This window comes from Arachis ipaensis, chromosome B8, assembly GCF_059453495.1.
Source record: "Arachis ipaensis isolate K30076 ecotype BB chromosome B8, ASM5945349v1, whole genome shotgun sequence".
Lineage (NCBI taxonomy): Eukaryota > Viridiplantae > Streptophyta > Magnoliopsida > Fabales > Fabaceae > Arachis > Arachis ipaensis.
In genome coordinates, this window is record NC_142443.1 from 70,018,954 (window position 1) to 70,032,843 (window position 13,890).

At 39.8% G+C, this 13,890-nt stretch overlaps 1 non-coding gene across 1 annotated transcript; it reads right to left on the minus strand.

Annotated features, from left to right (window-relative positions):
* Positions 1-11,790: 11,790 nt before the first annotated feature.
* Positions 11,791-11,898, minus strand: LOC148548472 (small nucleolar RNA R71). The gene has a single exon (XR_015898231.1). It is a non-coding gene; the product is annotated as a small nucleolar RNA R71 (small nucleolar RNA).
* Positions 11,899-13,890: the final 1,992 nt, after the last annotated feature.

Below are 13,890 nucleotides of genomic sequence, written 5' to 3' on the forward strand. Positions count from 1 at the left end.
TATATAAAGAGTGCCAAATATCCCAAAACTCAAGATCCAGTTGCCAAGATAACTGGCCCGAGCATAGAAGTATATACAAGTATATATAGCAAGGAACCCAAAGGAAATCCAAAGGGGCGAAATACAAAACCTATTCTCCAAAACAACCTCTAAGAGGAGTCAAAACAGCATATATATATATATATATATATATATATTATTTAGTGGAGATAAAAGTATCTAAGTGAAAACATAAAACCAGAATAAAGTCCCGAGAACCAAGGATCTTTGCTAATCCAGAAGTCTCCAGCATGCCTCAGCGAGAAACCTCACGTCCTGCATCTAAAAACCACAAAATCCGCATGGGTGAGAACCAGAGGTTCTCAGTATGGTAACAGTGCCCACATATCTAACATGTAATGTCCTGGGAAAGTCGAAGGCAATCCTAAAACTTCCAACAGATAATTCAAAGCTTAAAAATAGACTAAACCATAAATGGCAACTGACTAAAGATCTTCAGTCTAACTAATACTTCACTTTCCAAATCCTTCAGACCTCCCAACCACCAACATTGGTATAATATGGCAAACACAATTATATCAGACAGAAGATATACAGATAGGAAGCAGATATGACATTTAGACAATTAGCAGGTAATATGCAGTCAATTAGGCAATTCCAAACAATTCACATAATATGCATATGATGAATGCCTATCCTAATGGCTGATGTTATCATCTGTCGGTTATATAGCCAACACGACAAGTCCTGGTAGCTAACCATTGGGCTGTCCCTCTATCGTGCATCCCCAACTCGAGTTATTCACAAAATACGTTATAATTCATATCCAACACCCTCACTGGTGTATATTCACGGGGGCTAGTTCATCCGGAACTTTCACAGTGTCCGGCCACACTTACGACATATGGTCAGCAGAGTATCGAGTCTCAACTTGGAGCACATGGTGGCTAGCCACTACTTTCTCCCAGGAAAACTCATATCTCAGATAGTGGAAGTGCAACATTCACATTTCATTCAATACGCATATATGCAAACATACTCAGCCATAATTCAATAATAGTTCAGCCGTAACTTGGCAATATCTCAGCCATTCGGCTCATAATACAATTCATAACCAGCCAATTCATTAACAATTACAGCCGTTCGGCTAATGGCATATCAAGCACTTCCACATTCATCATCCGTATCTCATACAATGATCCTTGATCATCATTCATCATTAATTCTCCCCTTTCTTCATCCACAAGTTACCACATTTGCTAGCCCTTCCCAGTGCTAGGCATATCACCAAGTTTTAAGACATAAGGGGGAGATCGGAGGCTTAGAAGTCTGAAATTTGGCTTTAAAAACTCAAAAATCAATTTTGGGATAAAAACAGGGTCACGCGTACGCGTTGCCCATGCGCACGCGTGGATGGGAGTAGAACCAAGTGACTCCGACGCGTCAGCCACGCGTACGCGTGGGTGCATTTTGTGCCCCAGGCACAAAACCAGCACAACCCATCCAGGCAAAACTCTCGGGAATTTTGGTTGGGCTAATTGAATTTGCCCATCGACATGTACGCATGGGCCACGCGCACGCGTTGATAGTGAAAATTTAAAAGCGACGCGTGCGCGTCGGCCACGCATACGCGTGGGAGTGTGTTCTGCCAAAAATTTTACTAAGTTAAAAAGCTGCAGAATTCACAGTTTCAAATCCCAATCATCCGGCGCGCATAAATTCTCCGTTTTAAATCATTTTTTATCCGTTCTTCGAACGGCATGGATATCCCGGATCCAATTTCATTTCTAAATAAATTTGACACAAATCGGGGATCGGGAGTCCAAGTTATGCCCCGTCAAAGTATGCCTAAAAACTATATTTTCATACCAACCCACAAAGTGTCATTTTCAAAACAACCCAATTCTGACCCTTTTTAAAATCAAGGAAAACATACCAAAAATCAACTCAAGCCTCCTTAACTCATACATTAACATTCCTATCAAGTTCACAAAATCACCATCCCACCATTATAATCCATCTCAATCAAATAGATCAATATCAAACACATTACCTTGTCATATACTCTTCCTCAACCCAATTTCCAACAACACATATCCAATCAACCATTATTACATACAATCAATATCACCCCCTCCATCAACATGGTTTTACTCACAATTCAACCTTAACCAATCATCAAGCATATATCAAAACATACATAACTCTCATGCATCATACCATCAAAACATCAATACTCATAATCACATATATGACCACACAATATGTCTCAACCATTTAACAACATCAACAATTCAATTCCTATCTTAGGGTCTCTAGTCTAAGTTTTCACACCACATTACATTTTAGATATAGGAAACGGAGACCATACCTTAGCCGCTTTTCCGCTTTACCCGGAACACCTTCAAATCACTTTTTCACAAGCTCACCAAGCTTCAACACCTCCAAGAACAATTTTTTAGCACACCAAAACCCTCTTCCAAGCTTTTCAAAACCTCAATCAAGCTTCAATATTCACGTACACACTACCTAAGCCACAATCATCATATTCAAACACAACAACACAATAGCCAACATCATAAACCAACAAATTCTACTAGGATTGAAAATCTTACCACACTCAAGGATCAAGGAGACAAGATTAAGCTTCTCCTTCATGCTAGTTGGATCCTATAACATCAAAGAGCCTAAAATCTCAACACTTTTCACCCAAATTTTCGAAATAAAGTCTGAAACTTCAGAGGATAAAACGTGGCTTACCTCAAGATAAAATAGTGGGTTTTGTAGAGCTCTTCACGATGAATATGTGGCCACAAACGGTGTAGAAATCGGAGCTCCGGATCAAAAGTTATGGTGGTTTGAAGATCAAACAAGGGTAGAACTTTGGAAGAGTGTTCTTCCCTTCACATTTTCCTTTTTCAGCGTTTTAGAGGCTTAAGAGAGGAGAGAGAGTGCTGAAATGAGGGTTTTATGTATGGGCCGATTTCTATAAAATTGGTATCAAAATTTTCGTTTTAATCTCCTCTATCATATTAAGCCATAAAAATCACATTTTTGGCTTTCTAGAATAAATTCTCATTTATGGGCTAATTAGTCATTAATTAACCGGGTTTTACATTTTACCCACCTAATTGGGAATTTTGCCCACAAAATTCAAATTCAGTTACCTGAGAATAAGTGCAGATAGTCAGTTCGTATCTCCGACTCAAGTTCCCAAGTGTGCTCCTCAACACCGGCTCGACTCCATGCCACTTTGACTAACAAAACCTCTTTTCCACGCAACCGTTTGATACTAGTATCGTCAATTCTGACCAGAGTCACCGAAAGCGTCAAATCTTCTTTTAACTATAAAGATTCAGGTTCTAACACATGGCTAGCATCAGGAGTATACTTCCGAAGCTGCGACACGTGAAATACGTCGTGCAGGTTCGAAAGGTGGGGTGGTAGAGCCATTCGATATGCCACCGGTCCAACTCTCTCCAGGATCTGAAACGAACCAATGTACCGAGAATTCAACTTCCTTACTTTAGTTACCCTACCCACTCCTGTGGTTGGAGTAACTTTAAGAAAAACATGGTCTCCTTCCTAAAATTCCAAGGGCTTCCGCCTCTGATTGGCGTAACTTTTCTGATGACTCTGCGCAGTGAGTATCCTGTCTTGGATTTTCTTAACTTGTTCAGTGGTCTCAGCTATGATCTCTGGCCCCAACAAGATTTTCTCCCCAACTTCATACCAACATAGCAGAGATTGACATTTTCTCCCATATAGAGCCTCATACGGAGCCATTCCGATGCTCGCATGGTAGCTATTATTGTATGCAAACTCTACTAACGGCATATACCGATCCCAGCTCGCCGGTTGGTGCAAAACACAAGCCCTCAACATATCCTCTAATGTTTGGATCATCTTCTCAGATTGACCATCTATCTGAGGATGGTAAGCTGTGCTCAAGCTTAAGCGGGTCCCGAAAGCTTTCTGAAATGCACCCCAAAACCTCGAAGTGAAACGAGGATCTCTATCAGAGATTATAGTAGCAGGTACACCATGAAGTCTCACAATCTCCTTTATGTATAACCGTGCTAGCTCCTCAAGAGTGTAATTCATCCGAATGGGTAAAAAGTGAGCTAACTTCATCAGTCTGTCCACAATCACCCAGACAGCATCAAAACCGGCCCTAGTCCTTGGCAATCCCGACACAAAGTCCATCGCAATGCTTTCCCACTTCCATTGCGGAACCTCTAAAGGTTGCAACATCCCGGAAGGTCTCTGGTGTTCGATCTTTACTTTCTGATAGGTTAAACACTTTGAAACATATTCCGCCACATCATTCTTCATACCTGGCCACCAAAACATCGCCTTTAAATCATGATACATCTTAGTACTCCCCGGGTGAATAGAGAATCCACTTTTGTGTGCTTCCTTTAAGATATCTTGTCGTAAAGTGCCAACATCCGGCACAATGATCCTATCCTTGAATCTTCATAGCCCATCCTGATCCTCTGACACTCTCCACCGCTTTCCTTGCTCAATAACTGGTAACACCTTCGGTAACACGTCATCGTTTTCATGAGCCTTTAGGAGTTGGGATTTAAAGTCACTTGAGATCTGCAATTGACTCAAACATAGAGTTCCAGACACTTCTTGAACACCAATCTTCAGACTCTCGAATTCCTTGAGTAACTTCTCTTCTTGAAGCATCATCCAAGCAGCGTACAATGACTTCCGACTTAACGCATCCACCACTAAATTAGCTTTCCCCGGATGGTAATTCAACTCAAAGTCGTAGTCCTTCACTAACTCCATCCACCTCCTGTGCCGCATATTGAGCTCTTTCTGATCAAAGAGGTATTTTAAGCTCTTGTGATCATAGAAGACTCGGAACTTAACCCCATAGAGATAATGCCTCTACATCTTCAAGGCAAACACAACCACAGGAAGTTCCAAATCGTGCGTAGGGTAGTGAACTTCATGAGGTCTCAACTGTCGTGAGGCAAACGCCACCACATTACGATGCTGCATCAGCACGCACCCTAGACTCCTCAGTGAGGCATCACAGTACACCTCAAATGATTCATTTGGCTCAGGTAACACCAACATAGACGCGGTGGTCAACTTTTGCTTCAGCGCCTGAAAGCTCTCCTCACACTCAGGAGTCCAAACAAACGGTGCATCCTTGCAGGTTAACTTTGTCAATAGCAAAGCTATTTGTGAAAAGCCTTTGATGAATCTTCGGTAGTAGCCAGCCAAGCCCAGAAAACTCCTTATCTCAGTTATTGAGGTTGGTTGTCTCCATTCCATCACTGTTTCCACCTTAGAAGGATCTACAGCTATCCCCTGTTTACTCACCACGTGACCAGAAACTTCACCTTACTCTTCCAGAATTCACATTTAGACAGTTTCGTATAGAGTTTCTTTTCTTTCAGTATCTGCAACATGGTCCTCAAGTGCTCTGCATGCTCCTCTTTCGTCTTAGAGTAAATCAGTATGTCATCAATGAAGACAACAACGAATTTTTCCAGAAACGGACGGAAGACTCTGTTAATATAATCCATAAACACTGCAGGAGCATTTGTCAACCCAAAAGACATTACAGTGTACTCGTAATGACCATAATGAGTCCTGAAAGCGGTCTTAGGAATGTCCTCACCCCTCACCCTTATCTGGTGATAATTGGATTGCAAGTCGATCTTGGAGAAAACCCCAGCTCCTTGTAACTGATCTATGAGATCATCAATCCTTGACAGTGGGTACTTATTCTTTATTGTGACCTTGTTCAGCTGCCTGTAATCTATACAGAGTCACATACTCCCGTCTTTCTTCTTTACCAATAACACTAGCGCACCCCATGGAGAAACACTTGATCGGATGAAGATCTTACCCAACAGATCCTCTAGCTGAGACTTTAGCTCGGCCATTTCCAGTGGTGACATCCTATAAGGAGCACTCGAGATTGGTCCAGCCCCAGGCACCAACTCAATAGCAAACTCAACCTCTCGGTTAGGTGAAAATTCATCAATATCGTCGGGAAGCACCTTCGGAAACTCACACACAACCGGAATTTGTTCCAATCTTTGATCATCACCCGAAACACCCGCGGTTAACAACAGAATACCTTGACATTCGGTCCCAGAGCAATTCACCATCATAGCATTCAAGTAATAACTATTCAATACAACTGGTCTTTCTGTATCTTCCGGCATAAAGTACACCGATTTTGCAGAACGATCGAGCAAAACATGGTTCTGAGATAACCAGTCCAAACCCAAGATAAGATCAAGACCGGTCATTAACAAACAGATTAAATCATGGACAAAATCACGTTGCTGGACCCTAAATAAAACTTGCGTGCATCCTAGCCTAGTTATCATGGCTTATGGGTGGCATTATACACCTTTAGGTCATAATCTAAGACTACAATCTTCAATCCTAACTTACTAGCTTTTTCGAATGCAATGAATGAATGTGTTGCTCCTGAATCAAATAAAGCATTTAAAATTTGACTAGCCATTTCACAGTTACCTCAGATAAGTGTCTCGGATCCCTCGGCACCAACAGCCGAGGTGGTGAACACCCGGCTAGAGTGCTATGCTTTTCCTGCACCTTGCTTCTGCTTCTCCGGATAGTTTGTAGCTTTATGCCCCGCCTTACCACAAGAATAGCACAAGCCCCATCCGGCCTTGCATGGGGCCCCCGGATGGTGACTCCTGCACCTAGCACAAGCTTGCTCATTTTGAGGCTGCTTCCCAAATCTCCTCCCCTGGGATTTGTTGTTGTTGTTAGGCCTCCTGAAATTGTTCTGACCTTGAGTCTGGTGTGATCCAGAACCTCCCCGCTTGAAAGGCAGACCTCTAGGAGCAAAGTTCTTCCCACGGTTCTGTGGGAATGGTCCTCTATGGCTTCCTCTCTCTGCAGCTGCCTTTTTCACACATTCTTCTGTAACCCTGCTCTTATTCACTAACTCTAAGAAAGTTCTGATCTCTTTTGGTCCTACTGAGCTAAAGATATCGCTCCAGAGTCCTCCTTCATACTTAATGCACTTCCATTCCTCAAAGTCTCCCGGAGCTCCCTGACACATACAAAAAAACCTAAATAGCTCCTCAAACTTGTCAGTATACTCAGATACGGACATAGCACCCTGCTTCAGCTGTAGTTACTCGAGTTCCTTGGCCGTCCTAGTAGAATTCGGAAAGTACTTCTTATAGAACTCATCTTGGAAGGCATCCCAGGTGATAGGGTCATCACTCTACTATAGGAGGAGTCAGACTCCTTGCCACCAATGCGATGCTTCCCCAGTGAGCAGATAGGTAGCAAATTCAACACACTGTCCTTCAGGTACCATCTGCGCTTGCAATGCTCACTCCACAGCCTGAAACCAGGTATCGGCTTCAGTCGGACTAGTGGTTCCATTGAACTTAGGTAGATTAACCTTCAAGAAGGTTTCCAGTGTCATCGAGCTCTGAGCTCCACTTCCGTCATTGCCATGGTTATTCATCTGTTGCCCAAGAGCCGCAGCAGTGGCCTGCATAGCAGCAGCCATATTCTCCAACGCTGCCATAAAATCTACTGGATTATTTGTGTTGGCTCCCGGTCCCCGAGTACTAGTACGACCTCTCCCACAACCTCGACCACGTCCACGAGGTGCCATCTGGTTCCTATACACACCAAACAATCGATATCAAGTTGATCAGTCTCAATATCGGAACTCTAGTGCTTCAAAGTCCCAAATGCATACTCATGAATATTTATGCCAGGTATATCAGTTAGATATTCTAATAGCACATAACACACATACAGAGAATGCATAGAAGTATAGTCAGTCCGTCCCTCAGACTCTACAGGAACGAACTGCTCTGATACCATAATGTAACACCCTACCATATAGAGTCTTATGCTTAAGTCATAAGACTGAAGTGGCAAGATATTATGACCTTTAAAAATAAAATTTAGTACATATAGTATTGTGAAGAATGTTTATAACTAGGAGCCTGATGAGCGGATAATTTATACCCTTTTTGGCATTATTTTTACATAGTTTGTAGTATATTTTAGTTACTTTTTATTATATTTTTATTATTTTTTATGAAAAAATCACATTTTTGGACTTTACTATGAGTTTGTGTATTTCTCTATAATTTCAGGTATTTTCTAGCTGAAATTGAGGGACCTGAGCAAAAATCTGATTCAGAGGCTGAGAAAGGACTGCAGATGCTGTTGGATTCTGACCCTCCTGAATTTAAAGTGGATTTTCTGGAGCTACAGAAGCCCAATTGACACGCTCTCAATTGTGTTGGAAAGTAGACATCTGGGGCTTTCCAGAAATATATAATAGTCCATACTTTGCCCAAGATTTGATGGCCCAAACTGGCATTCAAACGCCCATCAGAGACCCTTTTCTTGAGTAAAACGCCCAAACTGGCACCAAAACTGGAGTTAAATGCCCAAACTAGCACCCAAGCTGGCGTTTAACTCAAAGAATGGCCTATGCACGTGAAAGCTTCAATGCTCAGCCCAAGCACACACTAAGTGGGCCCCAGAAGTGGATTTCTGCACTATCTGCACTTAGTTACTTATTTTCTGTAATCCCTAGTAACTAGTTTAGTATAAATAGCACTTTTTACTATTGTATTATCGAGCTTATGCCATATTTCATGTTTTGAAAGGCTGGCCATTCGGCCATGCCTAGACCTCTTTTCACTTATGTATTTTCTACGGTGGAGTTTCTACACCCCATAGATTAAGGTGTGGAGCTCTGCTGTTCTTCATGAATTAATGCAAGTACTATTATTTTTCTTTCAATTCACGCATACTTCTTCTCCAAGATATACTCTTGTACTTAATTCAGTTAAGTCAGAATGAAGGGGTGACCCGTGACAATCACCCAATCTTCGTTACTCGCTTAGCCAAGATCCGCGTGCCTGACAACCACAAAGCGGTCTACATGATGTTCAATAAAGTCATTGGATGACAGCTGGAGTATATTCTCTTGGATCTCTAATACACGGACCGAGTCTGTGAGATTAGGATCTTCGTGGTATAGGCTAGAACCAATTGGCAGCCATTCCTGAGATTCGGAAAGTCTAAACCTTGTCTGTGGTATTCCGAGTAGGATCTGGGAAGGGATGAATGTGACGAGCTTCAAACATGCGAATGTTGGGCGCAGCGACAGTGTGTAAAAGGACAAGGGTCCTATTCCGACGCTAGCGGGAACCGACAGATGATTAGCCGTGCAGTAGCTGTACTTGGTATTTTTCATCCAAGACGAGAAATCCGACAGTTGATTAGCCGTGCAGAGATCGTACCTGGTATTTTTCATCCGAGAGGATCATACAGCTTGCCATGGAAGGGAGCACGCATGGTTGGAAGAAGACAATAGGAAAGCAGAGGTTCAGAAGCAACAAAGCATCTCCAAACGCTTATCTGAAACTCCCACCAATGAATCACATAAGTATCTTTATCTTATTTTATGTTTTATTTATCCTTTAATTATCAAAACCTCAACCATTTGAATCTGCTTGACTGAGATTTACAAGATGACCATAGCTTGCTTCAAGCCCACAATCTCCGTGGGATTGACCCTTACTCACGTAAGGTATTACTTGGACGATCCAGTGCACTTGCTGGTTAGTTGTGCGGAGTTGTGAAAAGTGTGAATCACAATTTCGAGCACCAAGTTTTTGGCGCCGTTGCCGGGGATTGTTTAAGTTTGGACAACTGACGGTTCATCTTGTTGCTTAGATTGGGTAATTTTATTTTATGTTTAAGCTTTTTAATTTTATTTTCGAAAAAAAATAAAATAAAATACAAAAATAAAATACAAAAAAATTTTAATAAAATCATAAAAACCAAAAAAAAAATTTTGTGTTTCCTGTTTGAGTCTTGTGTCAATTTTTAAGTTTGGTGTCATTTGCATGTTTTTAATTTTCTTAAATTTTCAAAAATATATGCATTGTGTTCTTCATTGATCTTCAAGTTGTTCTTGATGATTTTCCTTGTTTAATCTTGTGATTTTCTTGTTTTGTGCTTTTTGTTGTGTTTCATATGCATTTTCGAATTCATAGTGTCTAAACATTAAAAATTTTTAAGTTTGGTGTCTTACAAGTGTTTCTTTTCTTAAAACTTTTCAAAAATATGTTCTTGATGTTCATCTTGATCTTCAAAGTGTTCTTGGTGTTCATCTTGACATTCAAAGTATTCTTGCATGCATTAGTTATTTTGATCTTAAATTTTTATGTTTTGTTTTATTTTGTTGTTTGATGAAGAAAGAGAAAAACAACAAAAATATCTCTTCATTAATTCAAAAAAATAAAAAATAATATATTTCCCTTGTTTTACTCATAAATTTTGTAATTTTGGGTTGACTTAGTCAAAAATTTTTAAAATTTAGTTGTTTCTTGTTAGTCAAGTCAAAATTTCAATTTAAAAATTCTATCTTTTCAAATCGTTTTCAAAAATCAAATCTTTTTCATTTTTCTTTCATGTTTTCCAAAAATTTTTAATTAATTTTCAAAATCTTTTTCTTATTTTTATCTCACATTTTCGAAATTATTGCTAATATTTAATGTTTTGATTCAAAATTTCAAGTTTGTTACTTTCTTGTTAAGAAAGGTTCAATCTTTAAATTCTAGAATCATATCTTTTAGTTTCTTGTTAGTCAAGTCATCAACTTTAACTTTCAAAATCAAATCTTTTTAATTTCTTTTTCAAAATAAATTTCAATCATATCTTTTTCAAAATTTAATTTCAAAATCTTTTTCTAACTTCTTATCTTTTCAAAATTTATTTTCAAATCTTTTTCAATTAACTACTTGACTTTTTGTTTGATTTTAAAAAAAATTTTCTATTTCTTATCTTTTTCAAAACCACCTAACTACTTTTCTCTCTCTCTAATTTTCGAAAACCACTAACCACTTTTTTAAAATTCTTTTTATATTAACTAATTGTTTTAAATTCTAATTTTATTGTATTTCTTTTCTTAAATTTCGAATTCTAACTCATAATTAAAATAAAAACAAATATTTTTCTTTTCTTTTAATTAATATTTGAATGCTATCTCTCTCATCTCTTTCTATTTATTTTATTTATTCACTAACACTTCTCTTCTACTCATAATTTGAACCCTCTCCCTCTCTGTGTGTTCGAATTCCTCTCATTCTCTCTCTACCTCATTCTTCTATTCTTCTATTCTTGTACTCACATAAAGGAATCTCTATACTGTGATATAGAGGATTCCTCTTCTTTTCTGTTCTCTTCTTTTTCATATGAGCAGGAACAAGGATAAGAACATTCTTATTGAAGCTGATCCTGAACCTGAAAGGACTCTAAAGAGAAGCTAAAGCACAACACTCTGGAGAGGACCATACAGAAATTTTTGAAAAAGAAGAAGACATGACAGCCGAAAATAACAACAATGGTGGAGATGCAAGGAAGATGCTTGGTGACTTTACTGCACCAACTTCTGACTTCTATGGAAGAAGCATCTCAATTCTTGCAATTGGAGCAAACAACTTTGAGCTTAAGCCTCAATTAGTTTCTCTAATGCAGCAGAATTGCAAGTTTCATGGACTTCCATTGGAAGATCCTCATCAGTTTTTAGCTGAATTCTTATAAATCTGTGACACTGTTAAGACCAATGGGGTTAATCCTAAGGTCTACAGACTTATTCTTTTCCCCTTTGCTGTAAGAGACAGAGCTAGGATATGGTTGGACTCACAACCTAAAGAAAGCCTGAACTCTTGGAAAAAGTTAGTCAATGCTTTCTTGGCCAAATTCTTTCCATCTCAGAAGTTGAGCAAGCTTAGAGTGGAAGTCCAAACCTTCAGACAAAAGGAAGGTGAATCCCTCTATGAAGCTTGGGAAAGATACAAGCAATTGATCAGAAGGTGTCCTTCTGACATGCTTTCAGAATGGAGCATCTTTTGTATATTCTATGATGGTCTGTCTGAATTGCCCAAGATGTCATTGGATCACTCTGCTGGTGGATCTCTTCATCTAAAGAAAATGCCTGCAGAAGCCCAGGAACTCATTGAGATGGTTGCAAATAACCAATTCATGTATACTTCTGAAAGAAATCCTGTGAATAATGGGATGACTCAGAAGAAAGAAGTTCTTGAGATTGATACTCTGAATGCAATATTGGCTCAGAATAAAATATTAACTCAGCAAGTCAATATGATTTCTCAGGGTCTGACTGGAATGCAAGCAGCATCCGACAGTACTAAAGAAGCTTCCTCTGAAGAAGAAGCTTATGACCCTGAGAATCCTGCAATGGAAGAGGTGAATTACATGGGAGAATCCTATGGAAATACCTATAATCCTTCATGGAGAAATCATCCTAATTTCTCATGGAAGGATCAGCAAAAGCCTAATCAAGGCTTCAATAATAATAATGGTGGGAGAAATAGGTTTGGCAATAGCAAGCCTTTTCCATCATCTTCTGAGCAACAGACAGAGAATTCTAAGCAGAGCCTCTCTGACTTAGCAACCATAGTCTCTGATCTATCTAAGACCACTCTCAGTTTCATGACTGAAACAAGGTCCTCCATCAGAAATTTGGAGGCACAAGTGGGTTAACTAAGTAAAAGAGTTACTGAAATCCCTCCTAGTACTCTCCCAAGTAATACAGAAAAGAATCCAAAGAGAGTGCAACGCCATAAATATACCCAACATGGCTGAAACTATAGAGGAGGAAGATGCAGTGATTTCTAGTGAGGAAAACCTCAATGGACGTCCACTGGCCACTAAAGAGTTCCCCAATGAGGAACCAAAGGAATCTGAGGCTCATATAGAGACCATAGAGATTCCACTGAACTTACTGTTGCTATTCATAAAATCTGATGAGTATTCTTCCTCTGAAGAGGATGAAGATATTGTTGAAGAGCAAGTTGCTTAGTACCTAGGAGCAATCATGAAGCTGAATACCAAGTTATTTGGTAATGAGACTTGGGAGGATGAACCTCCATTGCTCATCAATGAACTGAATGCTTTGGTTCAACTGAAATTACCTCAGAAGAAACCGGATCTCAGAAAGTTCTTAATACCCTGTATCATAGGCACCATGACCTTTAAGAAGGCTCTGTCTGACCTGGGGTCAGGAATAAACCTCATGCTACTCTCTGTAATGGAGAAACTATGGATCTTTGAGGTACAAGCTGCAAGAATCTCACTAGAGATGGCAGACAAATCAATGAAACAGGCTTATGGACTTGTAGAGGATGTCTTAGTGAAGGTTGAAGGCCTGTACATCCCAGCTGACTTCATAATCCTAGACACTGGGAAGGATGAAGATGAATCCATCATCCGTGGAAGACCCTTCCTAGCCACAGCAAAAGCTGTGATTGATGTGGACAGAGGAGAGTTAGTCCTCAAATTGAATGAGGACTACCTTGTGTTTAAGGCTCAAGGATCTTCATCTGTAACCATGGAGAAGAAGCATGAAAAGTTTCTCTTACAGAGTCAAACAGAGCCCCCATACTCAACTTCTAAGTTTGGTGTTGGGAGGCCACCATTAAGCTCTGAGTCTCTGTGAAGCTCTCTAAGAGCTCACTGTCAAGCTATTGACATTAAAGAAACGCTTATTGGGAGGCAACCCAATGATATTTAATTATATTTATCTTTGTTTTCCAGTGTTATTTTATGTTTTCTTTAGGTTGATGATCATGTGAAGTCATAAAAACAACTGCAGAATTAAAGCAGAATCAAAAACAGCATAAAAAATAGCACACCCTAGAGGATAGGCTTACTGCCGTTTAAAAGCCAGTAAGGATAGCAGAATGGGCGTTTAACGCCCAGTCTGGCAGCATTCTAGGCGTTAAACGCCAGAAATGGCAGGCAGACTGGCGTTTAACACCAGAAAAGAGTGTTTGGTGTCTGGCTGATGTTAAACGCCAGAAT